This window comes from Ipomoea triloba, chromosome 15, assembly GCF_003576645.1.
Source record: "Ipomoea triloba cultivar NCNSP0323 chromosome 15, ASM357664v1".
Lineage (NCBI taxonomy): Eukaryota > Viridiplantae > Streptophyta > Magnoliopsida > Solanales > Convolvulaceae > Ipomoea > Ipomoea triloba.
Genome location: NC_044930.1, coordinates 14,462,005 through 14,481,143, shown reverse-complemented (window position 1 = coordinate 14,481,143; position 19,139 = coordinate 14,462,005). Strand labels below are relative to the sequence as shown.

The 19,139-nt window shown below is 37.9% G+C and overlaps 1 long non-coding RNA gene across 1 annotated transcript; it reads right to left on the bottom strand.

Moving 5' to 3' along the window:
* Positions 1 to 17,392: 17,392 nt before the first annotated feature.
* On the bottom strand, positions 17,393 to 18,303 carry LOC116007573. The gene is made up of 2 exons (XR_004095292.1): positions 17,950 to 18,303; positions 17,393 to 17,866 (listed from the first exon to the last, which is right to left on the bottom strand). It is a non-coding gene; the product is annotated as an uncharacterized LOC116007573 (long non-coding RNA).
* Between the last annotated feature and the right edge of the window lie 836 nt (positions 18,304 to 19,139).

Here is a 19,139-nt window from a genome sequence, read left to right as displayed (position 1 = left end):
TACTCTCCAGAGCTTGGTAGGTACCTTGTTTCTATTGATGTCACTTTTCACGATGATGTTCCTTTCTTTCCTTCTTCTCCGGATGCCATTGGTTAGGGGGAGGATGAGGGGGATAACATCTTGATGTATACAGTCACGACATCTGTCCCTATGCCTGTTCCTACTCCTCCAGTTTTACAAGTCTATTCTCGTCGCCCTCGGCCTGCTGCTCCCGTTCCTGCTTTGCCTCAAGCTCCTCCTCCTGCCTCGGTACCTACTCCAATCCCTGAAACCACCTCTGAGTCAGTTGATCCATTGTTGAATGATACCCTTCCTATTGTTATTCGAAAAGGTAAACGCAATTGCACTTATCCTATATCCTCTTTTGCATCATATGCTCAGCTGTCCTCTGTCTCCTGTTCTTTTGTTGCTTCCCGTGATTCCGTGTCCATTCCTAAAACTGTTAAGGAAGCCTTGTCTCATCCTGGGTGGCAAACTGCTATGATTGAGGAGATGAATGCTTTGGATCACAATGATACTTGGGAGTTGGTTGCCATGCCTGCAGGTAAGAGGCCTATTGGTTGTAAGTGGGTGTTTGCTGTCAAGGTAAATTCTGATGGGTTTGTTGCTAGATTGAAAGCCCGTCTTGTGGCTAAAGGATATGCCCAAACATATGGGGTTGATTATTCTGACACTTTTTCTCCTATGGCTAAGCTTACTTCTGTCAGGTTACTCATTTCAATAGCGGCCATTAAAGATTGGCCACTGCATCAGCTTGATATCAAGAATGCCTTTTTGTATGGGGATCTTCATGAACAAGTGTACATGGAGCAACCTCCTGGGTTTGTTGCTCAGGGGGAGTCTGGGAAAGTATGCCGAATTCGACGATCATTGTATGGACTGAAACAAAGCCCGCGAGCATGGTTTGGAAAGTTTAGTCAAGCAGTGGAGAGCTTTGGGATGGTGAAAAGTAAATCGGATCACTCAATGTTCTACAAGTGGTCCAAAACAGGCATTATCTGGTTAGTGGTCTATGTGGATGACATTGTCATTACAGGGAGTGACACCGAAGGAATTTTATCTCTTAAGTCATTCCTTCATAGTCAATTTCAGACAAAGGATTTGGGACCACTAAAGTACTTCCTGGGTATTGAAGTCATGAGGAATAAAACAGGTATATTACTGTCTCAACAAAAATATGTACTTGACTTACTGTCTGAAACAGGGAAACTAGGGGCTAAACCATGCAATACTCCTATGATACCAAACATGCAATTGTCAAAGGAGGGGGAGTTGTTTGAAGATCCTGAGAGGTATAGGAGATTAGTTGGGAAGTTGAACTACTTGACAGTAACTCGTCCAGATATTGCATATCCAGTGAGTGTTTTGAGCCAATATATGACATCTCCAACTGTTGAGCATTGGGCAGCTATAGAACACATCTTGAGTTATTTGAAGAGAGCTCCAGGACATGGAATTTTGTATAAAAATCATGGGCACACTAAGATCGAGTGTTTTACTGATGCTGATTGGGCAAGATCCAAAGAGGATCGTAGATCAACAACTGGATATTGTGTTTTCTTTGGAGGTAATTTGGTTTCGTGGAAAAGTAAGAAACAAAATGTGGTCTCTCATTCGAGTGCAGAGTCTGAATATAGGGCAATGGCACAATCAACATGTGAAGTGATGTGGATAAACAACCTTCTGAGTGAGGTTGGTTTTAAAGCTCCAATCCTTACAAAAGTATAGTGTGATAACCAAGCTGCTCTGCATATTGCATCAAACCTAGTGTTTCATGAACGAACGAAGCATATAGAGATTGACTGTCATTTTGTTCGTGAGAAGATACAACAAGGGTTAATTTCCACTGGATTTGTAAAGACTGGAGAACAACTTGGGGATCTATTCACGAAGGCCCTAACTGGGACACGAGTTAGTTATCCGTGTAACAAGTTGGGCATGATTAATATCTTTGCTCCAACTTGAGGGGGAGTGTTATAAGGTATATTCATCACATATGGTATCCTACATATTAGGAAAGTTGGAAGCTAGGGTTTTGAGGTAGTAGTATATGGAAACCTGTTACCATACCGTATGTCCTCCAAAATCATATATATAGGATGGTGTACTCTCCTCAAAATCTTGTGAGACATAGAGCTGCCAGTCAAGGTATTCTCTTAAAACCTTTGAACACCTACTATCCCCCGTTCTATTCATGCTCACATTACCAAGGCCGTCCTCAACCCCGTGACGTCGTATGTGGGGTCTAATGTGGAGGTCTGAGTCCTCCTACATTATGCCTACGCTTTCCCCTTCATCCCTTCGTAATTGAAGTACTAAACCACCATGGTGTTGCTCCGGGGAAATTGGTCTCCAACTCCCACCTCATACCTCTAGCTTTCATCCTTCGTTGTGAGGTTATTGGGGTTTACCCTACCCTTGAATTCTTCCACTACCTCTTCCAAGTTGGTGGGTCTTTAGCCCCAAAGGGTAAGGGATTCGTGTTCCTCTCAGCATGCCCTAGCATGAAGATTTTCGAAGACGCCAAAACTTTTAATAAAAATTGGAAACCCAAATTGGAAACCCCCTCGAGCGAAGCTGAGGGCTCGAATGACACCAAGACTGTCTTCCCCTCTACCGAGGTCGAGGTCGAGGTCGTCTTCCCCATCACTAAGGTCAAGCTCCACCCATTGAGCCCGGAGGTTCTTGATGTACTCTTTTCTCCTCCTTTTATATATTGCCTTGGGGTATATTTGACTAATCATGTAGTTATTTTGTTATAGGGAGGACTACCACCATGGTTTCACATGGGGAACATGCATGCAGGGTGATGAAAGAGTGCGACCCTACCTCTAAAAGATAAATGACTAGGATTGACACTGGTAGCCAAGTTCCCCGAGCGCCGGCCACCGTCGTGAGGACCCAACCCCATCCTACCGCCTCCATCTTAGGTAACCTGAATTCTACTCTGCTTGCCTTCTCCGCTAGTTCGAGCCGGAGCCTCAACTAGTCAACCTTCCTACTACCCCGCTGTTTCTTGAAGGGAATGCACGAGTACGTGAGATATGCTGGAGTATGCTCATAGCTGTTCTCCTTCATTCAATTTCTTCACCTTCAGGGGCTTCTGCACAGTGTTGCCTAGCTTGAGGAGTGGGAGGCTACCAAAGGTAGTTTGGAGGCGGCCATCAAGTGTTTGGCAAAGACAAGTAAGCTCTTAGAGGTGGAGAAATCATCATATCACAAGACCATCACCACATGAGAAGTTGAGAGGAAGAGGCATGCCAAGGAGCTTGTATGGGCCGTTTCCCTTTACAAAGGCTTAGACGCCTTCAAATAAGACGCTGAGGTTTATGCTCAGTAGCATATGAGTAACATGGTGGCCTCGTGGTTCAATACCAAGGCGGGGAAAGCAAAGATGGTAGAGGAAAATGTGATCATGTACAAGGTATGGCAGTACGAGATACAATGGGACCTTTATGCGGTCCTTCGTTGATGAGACAAGGGTTTTGATCTCGACGTATGGGGCTTACCGGCCAAGTATGACATGTGGTGACTTACTATGACATGATTGGTTTGAGATTTGTGGGCCTTTGGCTCTAGTGGATATTGTTGGATATGGTACTACGACCCATAAAGATATGATGCCCAAAATATATGGTTATCCAGATCATACATGAAGCCCAATCAGAAGTACAGCTCAGTCCAAGATCAACCCCGAATTAAATATTATTTGTATTGAATTATTGTATTGAATTATTATTGAATTATTGATGTAATATTATATTCCTGCGGGGTCAGGTCCTACACCTATATAAAGGACCCTAACCCTTCAAACTTATTCATTCAATTCAGAATCAATTCATAGGCTAATCAAAGCCAATTTCTTCTTTCTCCTATTTGATTTTCAATTGGCTCCTAGTTATCATTTTTTGTCCTCTGTTCCTAGATTTATTATTTGTAGATTTTATTTTACAGCGATCCAATTTTCATTTTACGGTAGTGTTGGCTACCCCGTAGTCATAAAACCAACATTGGCGCCGTCCGTGGGGAGCGTGACGAAAAGCCGCGTTCTCTTTCAGAACAAAAATATTGAACCTGAGATTCGAACCTTTACCCTTTCAATCAAATCTTGAATTCACTTCCATTAGACCAGCATCACCTTTGCCATCATGATGACCATCATCTACATTATTATGATGATGATCATCATCATGACAGTTATCACCATGATGAGAATCATCATACCATCATATCATCAAACAACAGCAGTTGATTCACCATTATCAACCGGACTACCACCACTAGAGCTCCACAATCGCCGTCATCATCACCCTTCGACACCCAACCAGAAGGAAATAGTCATCGCTGCAGCTCACCAGAGGAAAAGAGATCGAATTTGTGTAACCGGAGAGATTGGGTTTTTAGCATTACGCCTCATCATAAAACTCCTCCAACAAGGCTACGCCGTGAACTCCACAGTGAGATCTTACCCCGGCGGGAACCCCAAAGACATGAGCTTTCTCACAAACCTGGAAGGCACACCGGAGAGGCTCCGGATCTTCATCGCTGATCTGAGCAACCCGAGAAGTTGTTTCAAGCGATAGAAGGGTGCGTAGGGTGTTCCACGTGGCACAGCTAATGTCGGAAAACCCAGACGGATTATGAGATGTCCATTAACATTACCACTCGAGAAGGAGGTCGCCGTCACCAGGAGACCGCCGTTCGCACACCACCAGTAGCGACGACATTGGCTATGGGTAGCTAGGGTCTTCACAGGCGAACGATGATGAACGCCATCACCATCGGACGCAACACCACTAAACGCAACGCCACCACGCCATTAGCGGCGACAGTCATCCTTACCGCAGCAGCTGTCGGCAGTAGGGTTGATGTTGTTAATAAGTGAAGAAGAGGATGGAAGCTGGTAATTCATGCGGCACATGGTTTTGTTGAATAGACAAAACCAAAGATGGCAAAAATATATTGATTGCTGCAAGTGGCGAGAAAGTGGCACATGGTCGGCTGCTACCATATCATTATATATATATTATATAATATAATTATTATGATATGTTATTAAAAAAAAATATTAAAAGAAAAAGGTTGCAGCTTTCTGCCAAAAGCCAAAAGCTCTACCTAATCTTTTGTTTAGATATATATATATTTTATATAATATATTACTATATTATAAACAAATATATAATAATTATTATTAGAGATGGGAGACAAATGTGTCTCCCACCCTCTTTAATTATTTATATTATATCATTACAATATATATTATATTATTATTATATATAAATACATATATCATATGCGTGTACCCCACACGATATACGGGAATATTTTTCCCATATATTCCTACTACTATATTGCGAACCCATGAAGATGAAGACCCCAACAATGATCGAGGAAGGCAGTAATAAATCCCCGAAGGAAAACTTGCACGGTCCCGCGGAGTCAGACTTGCCCAATTCCTTGGGGTTAAATTTGCACGGTTCCCAGAGTCGAACTTGCACGGTTGCCCAGAATTGGACTTGCACAGTTCTCAGAGTTGGACTTGCACGGTTCCTCGGAGTTGAACTTGCACGGTTCCCAGAGTCAAACTTGCACGGTTCCCCATAGTTGGACTTACACGGTTCCTCGGAGTCGGACTTGCATAGTTCCTCGGAACTGGACTGATACAATTTCTCAGAGTCGAAATTGCATGGTTCCTCAGAGATGGACCTGAATGGTTCCCTAGGGATGGACCTACACGGTTTCTCGAAAAGCAGACTTGCAGGGTTCTCCAAGGGTGGACTTTCGTGGTTCCCTAAAAATCAAATTTGCACAGATCTGAGATCTGCAGGCGGTCAAATATATCAGAAGGCAGACTTGTACAGTTCCTAGAGTCAGATTTGCATAAGTCCCTAGAATTGGATGTGCGTAGATCCAAGATTTGCAGTCGATCGAATATATCAAGTATATCAATTAAGTACAATAAATGGCGACGATGTCCGATCTTCCCACAAAAGAAAGGAGAATGAATAGCTCCAGAGATAGCGGCCGAGCAATCCTGAACAATGAGTCTCCTATCAAATGATGATCTACCCATCAAAGATGCCTTCATACGCTGGCAATGAATTTGATACTCCATCAAAGTTGAGAGAGGTAAAAGTTATTAAATGAGTTATTTATTCATACTTTTACGAGGCAATGAATCTTTTATATTACACTTAAGTTATATAGTTGAAAAGGGATCCTACGGAGTCCTTCATTCGAATTATAGAATGAAAAATGGACCCTATGCAGTCCTACCATTCAAATCCTAAGAATGGGAAATGGACCCTACAAAGTCCACTGGACTCTATGGGCTACGGAGTCCCCCATTCAAATTATAGAACGAAAGTAGATCCTATGGAATTCCCTGGACCCTACGGAGTCCTTCATTCAGACTGTAAAATGGAAATTGGACCCTATATGGAGTCCTCCATTCAAATTATAGACTGGAAAGTGGACCCTATGGAGTCCTCCATTCAAGTTATAGAATGGAAAATGGACCCTATGGAGTCCTCCACTCATATTGTAGTACGGGACGCAAATCCTAAGGAGTTCCCCATTTTTATTCCAAGGATATGCGACTTAGAACAAGTGGATACCCCTCTCGACAATATATACCTTTATCCCGCTTCTCAACGATGCCGCTTTTCAGCGATGAATCTATTCCGCTTATCAGCAATGCCGCTTTTCAGCAGTAAATCTATACCGCTTTTCAGCGATGAATCTATATCCCTTTTCAGCGATGAGCTTATTTCGCTTCTTAGTGATATCGCTTTTCAGTGATGAGTCTATCCTGCTTCTCAGCGGTCAACAAGTGTATCTTGTATTCTTGTTCCTTAACAAGTATAAATTTGGGTGGTATACTAGCCGCTTAAATGATACGATAAATTAGAATGATCTATCGGCTCGTAAAAGGGTCGGGATACAACAAAATTATCCCTTAGAGCGAAGGTGGTTGATTATACAAAATTCTGATCGTATGGTCGAAGTGAATGGTAACCAGGACCATTCAAACTTATTGGTGGGCAAATTAGTAGTTCGGTTTCGGACCGAGGATGGCAAAGAAGGAGGATGGTAAATTGTAATCAGCTGCAGGCTGAGGATGGTTAGGAGTGCTCACATAAACGGAGACATGAGCGGTTGATCTAAGTATCACTTAACCTTTTTGCTTTCATCTTTTATTTTACAAATGTTAATGACAGTAGTTCATAAGAAAGGTTGCAACCTATTAGGAAAACAAGGTTAATAGAAAACTAAATATTCAGGAAAGGCATGCATTGCATCGTTTGCATTATTGTGGTTTTAAGTTTTGCAGGATGATATATGTTTGGCATATATACCACCCCCGGTGGTTAATGCTATCTTCTCTCACCTCTCGGTGATCGACACATACATACCACCCCTAGCGGTTACTATCTTTTCTCACCTCTTGGTGATCAACATGCATACCGCCCTCGGCGGTCGATATTATTTCAACCGCTCGAAGGCGATATTATTCCGCTACTCGGCAAATGGTATTTTCTTAGCAAAAGGAAACTCATGATCGGAGAAGTTTTCCCCGATCCAAGACCATGAGCTAATATATATATCCATGGGTTATCTACCACCAAATTGCTCAAATTGAACCCTTAACTCGGTGGAGTTCCATCTGCATTCTGAATTTTGGATAAACAAAAATTTCAGCTATTTCAAATTCATGCGATGATTTGTTGGTCATAGGAAAGTTTTCACTTGGTCGATCTTCATATCGATAAGTTCTTGCATTCTTTACATTCCTTGAAAACTGGTTGATATACAATGCAAGATCCGCGCTCGTTTCCTGACAGGAAACTCATTTGAAGATCCAGCCAACTGAGGCAACATGATTGCATAAACAATTCAAGAAGATCCCTCACAGTCCTAAAGATTGCGCTCATGGTTGTACTCTTTTTCCCTTAGCTATGTTTTTTCCCACTGGATTTTTCTTGGTCTAAGGTTTTTAACGAGGCAACCAGCGTAAATCACACCCCTTATACTCAATTCGGACTCAAGGGGCTAACATGGACTATTAAGATGTCCGTAGCAGACGCAGACTTGGTATTTATTTTCTACTTTCTTATGCCATCACTTCATGAGCCACAAGAAAGTGAGGGACTAGATGTTGGATATGGTACTACTACCCATAAAGATATGAGGCCCAAAATATATGGTTATTCAGATCATACATGAAGCCCAATCAGAATTTCAGCTCAGTCCAAGATCAACCCCGAATTAAATATTATTTGTATTGAATTATTGTATTGAATTATTATTGAATTATTGTATTGAATTATTATTGAATTATTGATGTAATATTATATTCCTGCGGGGTCAGGTCCTACACCTATATAAAAGACCCTAACCCTTCAAACTTATTCATTCCATTCAGAATCAATTCATAGGCTAATCAAAGCCAATTTCTTCTTTCTCCTATTTGATTTGCAATTCATTTCTCTTCTTATTTTCAATTATCAATTAGGCTTCCTAGTTATCATTTTTTGTCCTCTGTTCCTAGATTTATTATTCGTAGATTTTATTTTACAGTGATACAATTTTCATTTTACGGTAGTGTTGGCCTGCCGTTAGCTACCCCGTAGTCATAAAACCAACAGATATTTTGGGCACCAAGTAGAAACGAATCTCGGGTGTAAGAGATAGTTAGTAACCCGTTGGGCTTGAAATCCCAATAGGGGGTGTATACACTTAAAGTACTAGATCTGTTTCTATTGTAGTAAGGTCCGTTATGATGCGGAGGTGACGGTTGTTGTGTGGGGAACACCGTTCACTAAGGGTGTAGCAGTGGCGAAACCCTACCTTATCTGGCTCACATTGGTACTTGGTATTTGATAGTATTGGTGGATTTTATTGGTGGATCTCTCTCTATTTCATTTGGTGGATTGTACTTACATTGATTATGCCTTGATGGGCTCTATGGTGGATTATGTTGTATATGTGGTGGATTGGAACTCTCTTTGCTTCTATCTTACTATCTACGTACGTATGTGTTAGAAATAAAATATAATAGATTTTTATATGCCAAAATGTACTGAAAACAAAATTAGATCCCCAAGGTTTTATTTCTAGTATTAAGCGTGGTTAAGATCGAAAGGGAAAAGTCAAGGAAAAGAGAAATAATTTCGATAACCATCTCAAGAAAATAATATGGAGATATTCAAAGCCATGAAGATAAGCTTTGAAGAGCATCATGCTCAAAAGAAGAGAAAAAAATTCGACAATGCAATATTGATGAAGATGATGGCATTGAAAGTATGCATGTAGATCAAGGAAGGAATTACATAAAAAAGAATAATTAATTAACCAAAGATCCGTAAAGATGGAGTGGTTAATAAGCTTAATCTCAGTTAGGCAATACCAAGGATTAAACCCTGCTAATTACATTTTATAAGGTAAATTTTGAAGGAAGTCAAAATTGCCTAAAGAGCCAAAGTATGGGATGAAGATTAATTTGAAATTAATCCCAAGAAAATGACGTGAAAACCAGATGAAGTTCAAGGGATAGGTTTCACGGGAAGAGATTTCGAAAGGCAAAAATTCACCATGAGATGGGAAAATGGCGTGAAACCCAGATGAAGTTCAAGGGATAGGTTGTTTCATGGGAAGAGATTTCGAAGGGTAGAAATTCACCATGAGATGGGAAAATGGCGTGAAACCCAGATGAAGTTCAAGGGATGAGATTCAATATTTATGGGATGAGATGGGTTCAAGGGATGAGATTCAATGTTTATGGGATGAGATTTCATGAGGTGAAATTCCATGGGCAGAGGTTTCATGGGAGGAGATTTTGAAGGCCAGAATTCACCATGAGATGAGATTTCAAAATTAGAACTTGGGATGCAATTCAACATGAGATGAGATTTCAAAATTAGAGATTAGGATGCAATTCAACATGGGATGAGATGTCTGGAGAAGAAATTCGAAATTGCCTAGGGATGAGTGATGGACAATTTTAATATTATCCTCGCAAGTGCACGAATCACTGTAGTAATAGTGTGCAAAAGTAAGGGTCGAACGCACAGGGAATTGATACTATGCAATTTAAAGACTTGAAAATAATTGACTTAATGATTTAAAGTGCTCAAAATGCAATATAAGTGCAATATCAATAGTGAAAACTGAATCAAATGCTATGTAGAGAACGAGAACAAAAATAAGAAATTAAAAATAATGAAAATAAGGTTGCAAATAGATTAACAGCTAACAGGAGAAACAAAACTCTAGGAACATGAATCAACAACCATTACTAATTCTGCGAACTAGTTTAATTATGCCAATCGATTAAGGGTTCGTTCTTTCTTTTATCTAACTAATCCGTATGGCGTCCAGATTTAGTTACGTGCATTAATGGTTCATATGCTTAAGACATTCATTTAAACCATTAACACCCATTAAGTGAGGAGGACTTACGGAATCCCCGAGTTTAAGAACCAAATAAACAACCCAACAAGACGGTCCGATTATTTATCCTCTTATCCTACCGAGCCTAGAATTAACAGGCATGATTTGTACTCGGTTAATTCTCTCAAAAGACTGACATATGCTAGAATTGGCCAGATTTAAGCACAGATAACCACAACTCAAGACCATAGGATAAAACATAATTGATTGGCAAAATTAAAACTCGAATTATCGCAAAAGTTTCATGGCAAATTAGTCGCGCTCCTAGAGAAAAGAAGTTACATATGCATTTTGAGTCCAACAATAGCAGTGAAGTTCATAGTTATCTAGCTCACAAATTAAAAATGGGAACCTGGGAGTAAATCACAAGTTACTGCCACCATATTGAATGTGAAATTGCCACGTAATGCATAATTAAGCCAAATTGAAATCACTCTTGCTTTGTTGGAGAGAAGAAGAAATTGCGAAGTTGCTGCACTCGGAAATCACCGTACCGCCGACCGGAATTAAATTTCTGGAGAAACGAATTCCATCGTCGTCAAATGTCCACCTAAATTGTTGTTATCGTCGATCAAAACCAAGGAAGCTGCCAGCTTGACTCCAATAAAATTCAGCCTGCCTGGTTCGAACGTCGATCGCAAATTAAATCTTCCCGTGAAGGGATTGATGATTTCCCTTCGACTTTTGGCCTCCATTTATACTCCTCCGCTCTCTTCCCTTTCTATGACTTCGCTCATTCCGTTGCAGACTTGTAGCATTCCGGACGTTTAGAGAAAATCGTTCATTCCTAGCGTCAACATCTGCTGCTGCGAATTCGGACTTCTCACGCGAGAGAAAATTCCGTATGATAGACAAAATAAAATATAATAATAATAATAATAATAATTTTATTAAATAATCAAAGAATTATTGTCCTAATAGAATTCAAATAATAAATAAATAAATTTAATAACAAAAACAACTCTAAAGTTGAATAATATTAACAAAGCTACTTATAACAATAATAAATAGAAATAGGTATAAAAATAGCTAACTATAGCAAATTAATAATAAAAAGATTATTTAAAATAATCCTAAAAATAATGTTTATCAATGAGATTTCTATGGGATGAAGTTTACATGGGATCAGTTTCCAAGGGCTACAGTTTCGAACGGATGAATTCTACAAGATAAAGGGATGAGATTTCAAGTAAAATGCAATGGGATGAGATTTCAGGAACTACAATTTCAAAGTGCTGAAGTTTCATAACTTTAATTAAAGGATGAAAGTGCAACGGCTGAAATTCACAAGGGATCCATCCAATTTCAAAATGAAATTAATTTGGAGATGCAATTCAAGAGATTAAACTACAGAAGCAATTTCACAAAGATCTCAACCCCAGAATTAATTCAAGATAGCCGAATCAAATATTCCTAAGGGAATATATGAGAGCTCAAGTTATTTTTGGAAAACAAATAATCTAAAATAGAAAGAGCCAAGGTTGGAGCAATATTTTGAAGATTAATTTGTCCAAAAAGGCGTGAACATCATCAGGCATTATTGAAGACCAAATTATGCATGGACTTGGAGCTCAGAGTAACGTTCAGAAATATTTTAATGTCACCCATAACATTAAAATATTAAAGTCTATTTCAAGACTGAAAAGGCTATGAATCTAGTTAACAAAGATTCAAAATTGGGAGCGTATTTTTCCAACAGACAAACTCTCAATTGCCTATAAATTGATGAAGATTTGAAGCAGCAGGAGACAACAATTCTTACAAAGCATATACGAGAAGCGAACAAGCGAAATACACAAGTGAAAAATCTAGATTGCTAATCTTCATCTAAGAAAGACTTGATACACATTGAAGCATCTACTGAAGAGTCTCAAAGTTGAAAGAAAGAAAATCTTGTTTTACATACAAGTGGTTTCTCTATGGGAGTATAGAAATGGGATTGTCACAAAGGAGTGTGAAATCCTGGTGCAGCTAGGGTGGGCTTGGTGATCAAAGCACTAGTTGGGACGTGATTAGTGTGGACTTGGTGATCAAAGCACTAAATTACGGAAGGGCACGATTAGTGTGGGCTTGGTGATCAAAGTACTAGATCGTGGAAAATTCATTGTATCGTGTAACCAAGGAGTGATAGATATAGTAGATTCCTCCTGGAGATAGGAGAAAGTGGAGTATGAGGATTACATACACCTCCGAACCACTATAAATTTCTTGTGTTCTTTATTGCTTTACCTTATTTATTTGTGCATGCATAATCCACACTTAAAACACATACTACACAATCATTTATTATTCCGTTGCGTATAAGACACTAACAATTTGTTAAGAAAATAGAGAGTTTTCTCTTCATTTTGTTTGGTTCATTCTTTGATTTGTCTTAGCAATTGAAATTGGCATGGAAGAAAAGTATATTCACCCCCCCTCCCCCACCCACCCTCTAGACTTTTCCTTCTCTCTCTTTTGGGACCAACAATTAGTATCAGAGCACGTTGTCTAATTGAGTCAACTTGTTCTTGACTGCTAGGCAGATCCAATTCACAAGTGTGTGCAATTGGATTATCCTCTTTCATATCTCACGTTAAGATAAAGAAAGATTTAGCAGAAAATTTATTATTTTCACTTGATAAATTTGATGATTGGAAAGTTTGCATGCAGATACATTTATCTGCATTACATGATGAAATGCGGGAAGTAATTTCCACTGGACCGATCGAGATATTCAAGGCTAATACTGCATTTGTCCTATCACCAAACGCTCCTCAGTATGTACAAAAGCCAAAACCAGAGTGGACGTCTGAAGATAGAATAAGGAATAATCCTGACAATATTGCCAATGATATTCTATTCAAAGTCGTAGATAATACAATCTTCCAAAAATTCGAAAATGTGCAACCGCAAAAGAAATTTGGGAAACTCTCATCAAGATCGGAGAAGGCGACAAACAAGAAAAGGATAACAAGCTTACAATTACAAAGAAGAAATTTGAAGATTTTAAAATGCTTTCAAATGAAAGTATTTCGGATATGGAAGCAAGAATTATCAAAATTCTTAGAGAAATTAATGATCTAGGGAAGATCATTAGTCAAAAGGAAATCAACCTTAAAGTGCTACGTGGACTACCATCAGCATGGGAGATGAAAGTCACAGCCATGCGTGATCATCGAGATTTTAGGATGCTATCACAGCCACGGGATATGAATTTGAGATGAAGGCTAAAGTCGAAGAAGACCATGAAATTCGAAACTCTGCTTTGATGGCCGGACCATCAACCTCTAGGTCAGTAGAAAATATTGATTTTATGACTAACGAACAATTTTGCTCTCTTTGTTAGAAAATTCAAGAAATTCATGCGCAAGAGAGGCAACAAAAATTCGTCACGTGGAAATCAAAATGCTACGACATGGAAACCACTAGAAGAAAAGGAAGAAGAAAGCAAAGATTTATGCTACAATTGTCGCAAACCCGGACATTTCAAAATAAATTGTTCGTACCCAATCATAAGCAAGAATCAAGGCAAGAAAATTGTTGAGTCTTCACAAAATAAATCGGAAAGCAAGGAATGGAGATTCAAACATGACAAAATGAAAGCTCTCGTAAGCAATGAACCTAATGAAGATGAGGAATCAGATGAATCTTATCAAATGATGAAAGCTTAAGCTCAGAAACTGACACCGCTCTAGTATGTCTTATGAGCAAACCAATGGAACTAAGTTCAAGTGAAGACTGTCTCATGGCTCTCGGAGCTGAAGATGAAGTGGTAACATCTAGTTCATTTGATTCTGTTAGTTCATCTTTTTCTAGAGGGTCAATCTCATGCGAGATTATCAAGAAAGTATGGACACTCAATCTCAACTCAAGGAGCGCAATGATATTCTTATTCTTGAAAAGGAAGAAATAAATAAAAAATTGCAAGATGTTTTACTTGAAGTGAGTAACTTGAAGAGAGAAAATATTCGACTTCAAGAAGAGTGCAAAGCAATAGAGGTTAGAGAACATAATCAAAGGGTTACCATTGCTACGTTTACAAATTCAACCAAAATTATGGATAAAATGGTAAGCATGCAAAAATCCTCAGGAGACAAGACCGGGTTGGGCTATGACTCTACATGTTCTAAAACCCCTTAGAACTTGACAAATTCTACTACAACTTTAATCATTAAAGTTCTAGTAGTAAAACTTATCAAAAGTCAAGATAGCACGATGAGACCAAGACTTGGTTATCCAGCAAATGCTAAAATGAATGTTGTAAGGCCAAAATCTCATAATATCACGTCACATCAACAAAAATTCATAAAGCATAAAAGATTTGCCAATGAGTCAAGTGCACAAAGATTTTCTAGAAAAATAGGGAAATTTTCTAGAAATAGAGCTGGGAGATTATATCACATTGAGCAAGATTGGTTATATGATTACAAACCATGGAATAAATCAAGGTTTAATTCTTTTCATAGGATTAAACAATTATCTGCTTCCCTGGTACCAAAGAAACATGTACCTAAAGTGTTTAGTAGAATTAATTATGATTATGGTGTCTCAAATGGTTACAAACCACCTACTCTTGGTTTAATGGGGTCTAGGTGGGTTTGGTTACCAAAAATTACTAACAGTGAAGGACCCAAGCAAGTATGGGTACCTAAAAGAAATTAATCTTTCTTGTAGGATATTTGGTACATTGACAGTGGCTGCTCACGTCACATGACTAGAAATAAATCAAATCTAGAGCAATTCAGAGAAGTCGATGGACCTAAAGTTATCTTTGGTGGCAAACAAAATTATGGAATCACCGAAGGAGTAGGAATAATCGTGAAGAATAGTTTTAGAATCGAAGAACTCTCGTACGTGGAAGGATTGAAATTCAATCTATTGAGTACAAGCCAACTTTGTGACAAAGGTTATCTTGTGGAATTTTCCAAAGATAAATGTCAAATCATAAATATTGATAAGTGCCAAAGATACCTATGTAAAGGGTCTAATTAAGGGGTGCAATGGTGCTTATTTGATATCTTTTTGTGGCTAATCCATGATGTTTTATGCTTTAGTCTGCTAATAAATTGCAAAGCTCCACTCTTGGCATACTTTAGATGGTTTTACAGGTTCTTGAGGCTCAAAAGGAAAGCATGTGAACTTGGCAAATCTCTATTTCTATTTTGATTTCATTTACATCTTTGATTTCAATTTCCATTTCCAATTTATGAAATTAGGTTTTACACTTGCAATCATGAGTAGGTAAATTTCTATTAGGGATTGAGTTGTGAAGTTTTATGATGCTAAGTGTTGTTCTTAATTCCTAATTTTTGGATTGGATTGTGTGGATTAGAGAAATTGTTCTTGTTCATAGTTGAGGATTGAAGGGATATTTTAGTGGTGAAGGTGGAATGAAAGTGATATAAAACGAAGAGTCTAAACTCCCCGAGTGTCGGTCTCACGAGGATGAAAAATTGGAGAGATGAAGGATCCTATCTTTCATTGCCTAGGTAACGAAAATGAAAAGCAAACAAAAGGGAAACATGGTTTCACGGGTGTAAACATTGGTAAACTGAGTTAATCTAAAAGGGAAAGGATAGACGGGGCTAGGACTTGTTAGAGCTTGCATTATTCCGCAAAGGAAATGCTTGAATTTCCTATTGATCTTGCTAAAGGGACTCGGTTTACACTCTTGAGTGGCGTTACACTCAAGCTCCCAATCCTCATTCGGTTGAGGAATTTTATCAAACACCTTGCCTACGAGTTCCCTCCGGACCTCATCCTTCCAGATTGAGGGCGGGAGATGTGAGCATTGGGCTCCCACCCATTTGCGATATCTCGCCAAATAGGTGATCCTAGACTCTTGAAGAGATCGGGGCCCTCGATCCAACAAGATCGATCACAAACATACACACAATTTCAGCAAATCAAAGGAAATCGAGTCTCATATGAACATCTCAAATCATGAATGCAAAACTCTTTCCATCCTAGCCCTACCTTGTAATGTACCCACTCATGGGCTTCACACACATCATATACTATTCAAGATCAAAATTCAATAACAATAACAATAGAAAACGTAAATGAAATCAAAGAAAGAAGGGATTCAACAAAGTTCACAATATAGGATTAGGGATTTATATAAGGTTTATCTTATTACGATAGAATTGTAGCATGATAGGAATTGTAATGTAGAATTGTGATACAATAGGAATTGTAATGTAGAATTGTACAACGAATAGGAAAATAGGAAATAATCGCATCTTTAAATATTGTAGGACTGTTTTGGGCGGACAGCTTAAAGTGAGGATTTTGTTTTTATATATAGTAGTTTTATTAAGATAGAATTGTAGTATGATAGGAATTGTAATGTAGAATAGTGATATAATAGGAATTGTAAGGTAGAATTGTACAACGAATAGGAAATAATCGCATCCTAAATATGTTTTGGGCGGGAAGCTTAAAGTGAGGATTTTATTTTTATACATAGTATAGATTATTTTTTTGAATGCTCCAGTTTGATATTGTACACGAGCAATCATTTTTCAAATTTCAACTTTGAAATATTTGTTCTCCGTACAATTAACGTAACTCGGAAAACTTCAAAATGTTTGCAAATCTCAAATGAGTTCTTATTTTTAGATTTTTTGTACACAAGAATTACCAACAATACACTTCGGTTCTCTTGTACTATCTTTCTTCCCATCGGTTCTCTTGTACTAATTTGGCCTCCCGGTTGTCGTATATATTGATTATATAATTGGTTACATATGATATGAAACTGAATGTGCATGTTATTGGAAATTCCGAATTTTTTACTAATAGACTTTTTTTTTTTTTCCATTGGTCGTGCAAACAATTGGGAAATAGGATTATAAAAATGAGGCTTTACTATTTTGCATGCATCAATATAATGGATGGAAATGTGCCAATGTGTTAACGGATTAATTAATTAAACAATCACAATTCACAGCCAAAATAAAATAAAAGTACTTATTATTAATAACATTGAAATAACATGGATTATCTAAACATTTGAAAAAATAAAGCCGCTTTTACATGACGAGTTATTAGAAGTACAACTTTTCAAATTTTCAGCGGCAATGTCAAAACAAAACCTCATCTCTATAAGATATTTGGTACCGGTAGAATCAACCTTACATAAAAGATCCACATCGTGCCCTGTGATCTTTTTAAGTGCTGCCTTAAAAATTTTATCAGATTGAGGGGTAGAATGATCAAGCTTAATACCATTGTGCACAAGATCATTTTTTATATTAATAAATTTTCTATGCAAAAATATGGCTTTTTGGAAATATTGATATTCATTGAATTTGCTATTTGAAATAGTACCATGAGAATTCCACTCATGGATCCAAAAAGCTTCATCTGTCCTGTCGTGCACAAGACTAGGCCAATTGACTAATAGTTGTTCTTTTAATGTCTTGGAAATCTACATATTAAAATTATAAAAGGTTAAAATACTTAACTAATAATAATATAATAATATCAACAACAATAACAATAATAACTCACCATATTTGTATTGTATTTGACTGGATCCGGTGGTAGTGGTGGGCTACTACCCGCCTTATTAGACGGTCATAACCCATGAATTGTGGGCAACTCTTTAACCTTTTGTTTTATGCAATTATGAGACACATGACAAAAGCCATGCGGCCAAAATAGTGTTAGGGTAAAGCTTGCCCATGAGGGGGAGGGGGAGGGGGAGGGGGTTTTCTTGGACCAACAATTGGTGAAGAAGGGAGAGAAGAAGCATTATTTGGTTTTATATACCTTTGTTGTGTTTTTTGAAAAAATAAAATAAAAATAAAAAGACTCATTAAAATTTTCATCTTTCAAACTATTGAATGTTTGAAATTAAATTTTATAAAAGATAGTACAAGTAATATAATATGAAAAGTTTGTCCTTATATATATTGGCACCTCTAACAAATTTCCTAACTTTTAGGCACCTTTAACTCTCTAAGTCTCTAACAACCTAACTTTTAGGCACCTCTAACAAATTTCCTAACCCTAAAAAATTTCCTAACTTTTAGGTAGATGCTATTTAAGAAAAAATAAAATAAAATAAAAGAAAAAGAGGTAGATGTTAATGCTTTCTTTTACTTTGGATGTGTAATTTTGTGAATCCGACAAAAATGGCAGTGCGCTATCTCTCCCTCTCTTAACTGTCCATTTGGCAAAAATTATTTAATACTCGGTAATTATAAACTATTTAATATTTTAATAGTTAGTATAAAAATATTAAATATTAACTTAAAAAACATCTAGAATTATAAATTGTATAAAGATTTAAAGGATCAAAACATAACACAAAGTCACAACTCACAAAATATTGATATTAGAGTACCTGATTTTGAATTTTTTTAATTACATTTTTGGATTTGTGACCGGTTTGAACAATTTGGAATTATTCCACTAAAAATGACATCAGTTTGAGCAAAAATAACTCATTTAGAAAACATGGAAAAATAGCTAACCGACAACATAGACACCCGCCTAGTCCGCTGCGACCTAGTCAGTGCCTAGGCCAATTAATCGGGCGCCTAGGCGGCCAACCGCCTAGAATGGTGATTTTTACAACATTGATTCTGTGTAAGTGAACTTACTCTTAGTTCGGTCACCCTTTGTTCTTTGCGTTTCATCATAGTTGAATAAGCTGAATGATAAACATATTTTTATCCTTTTCTTGGGCATATTTT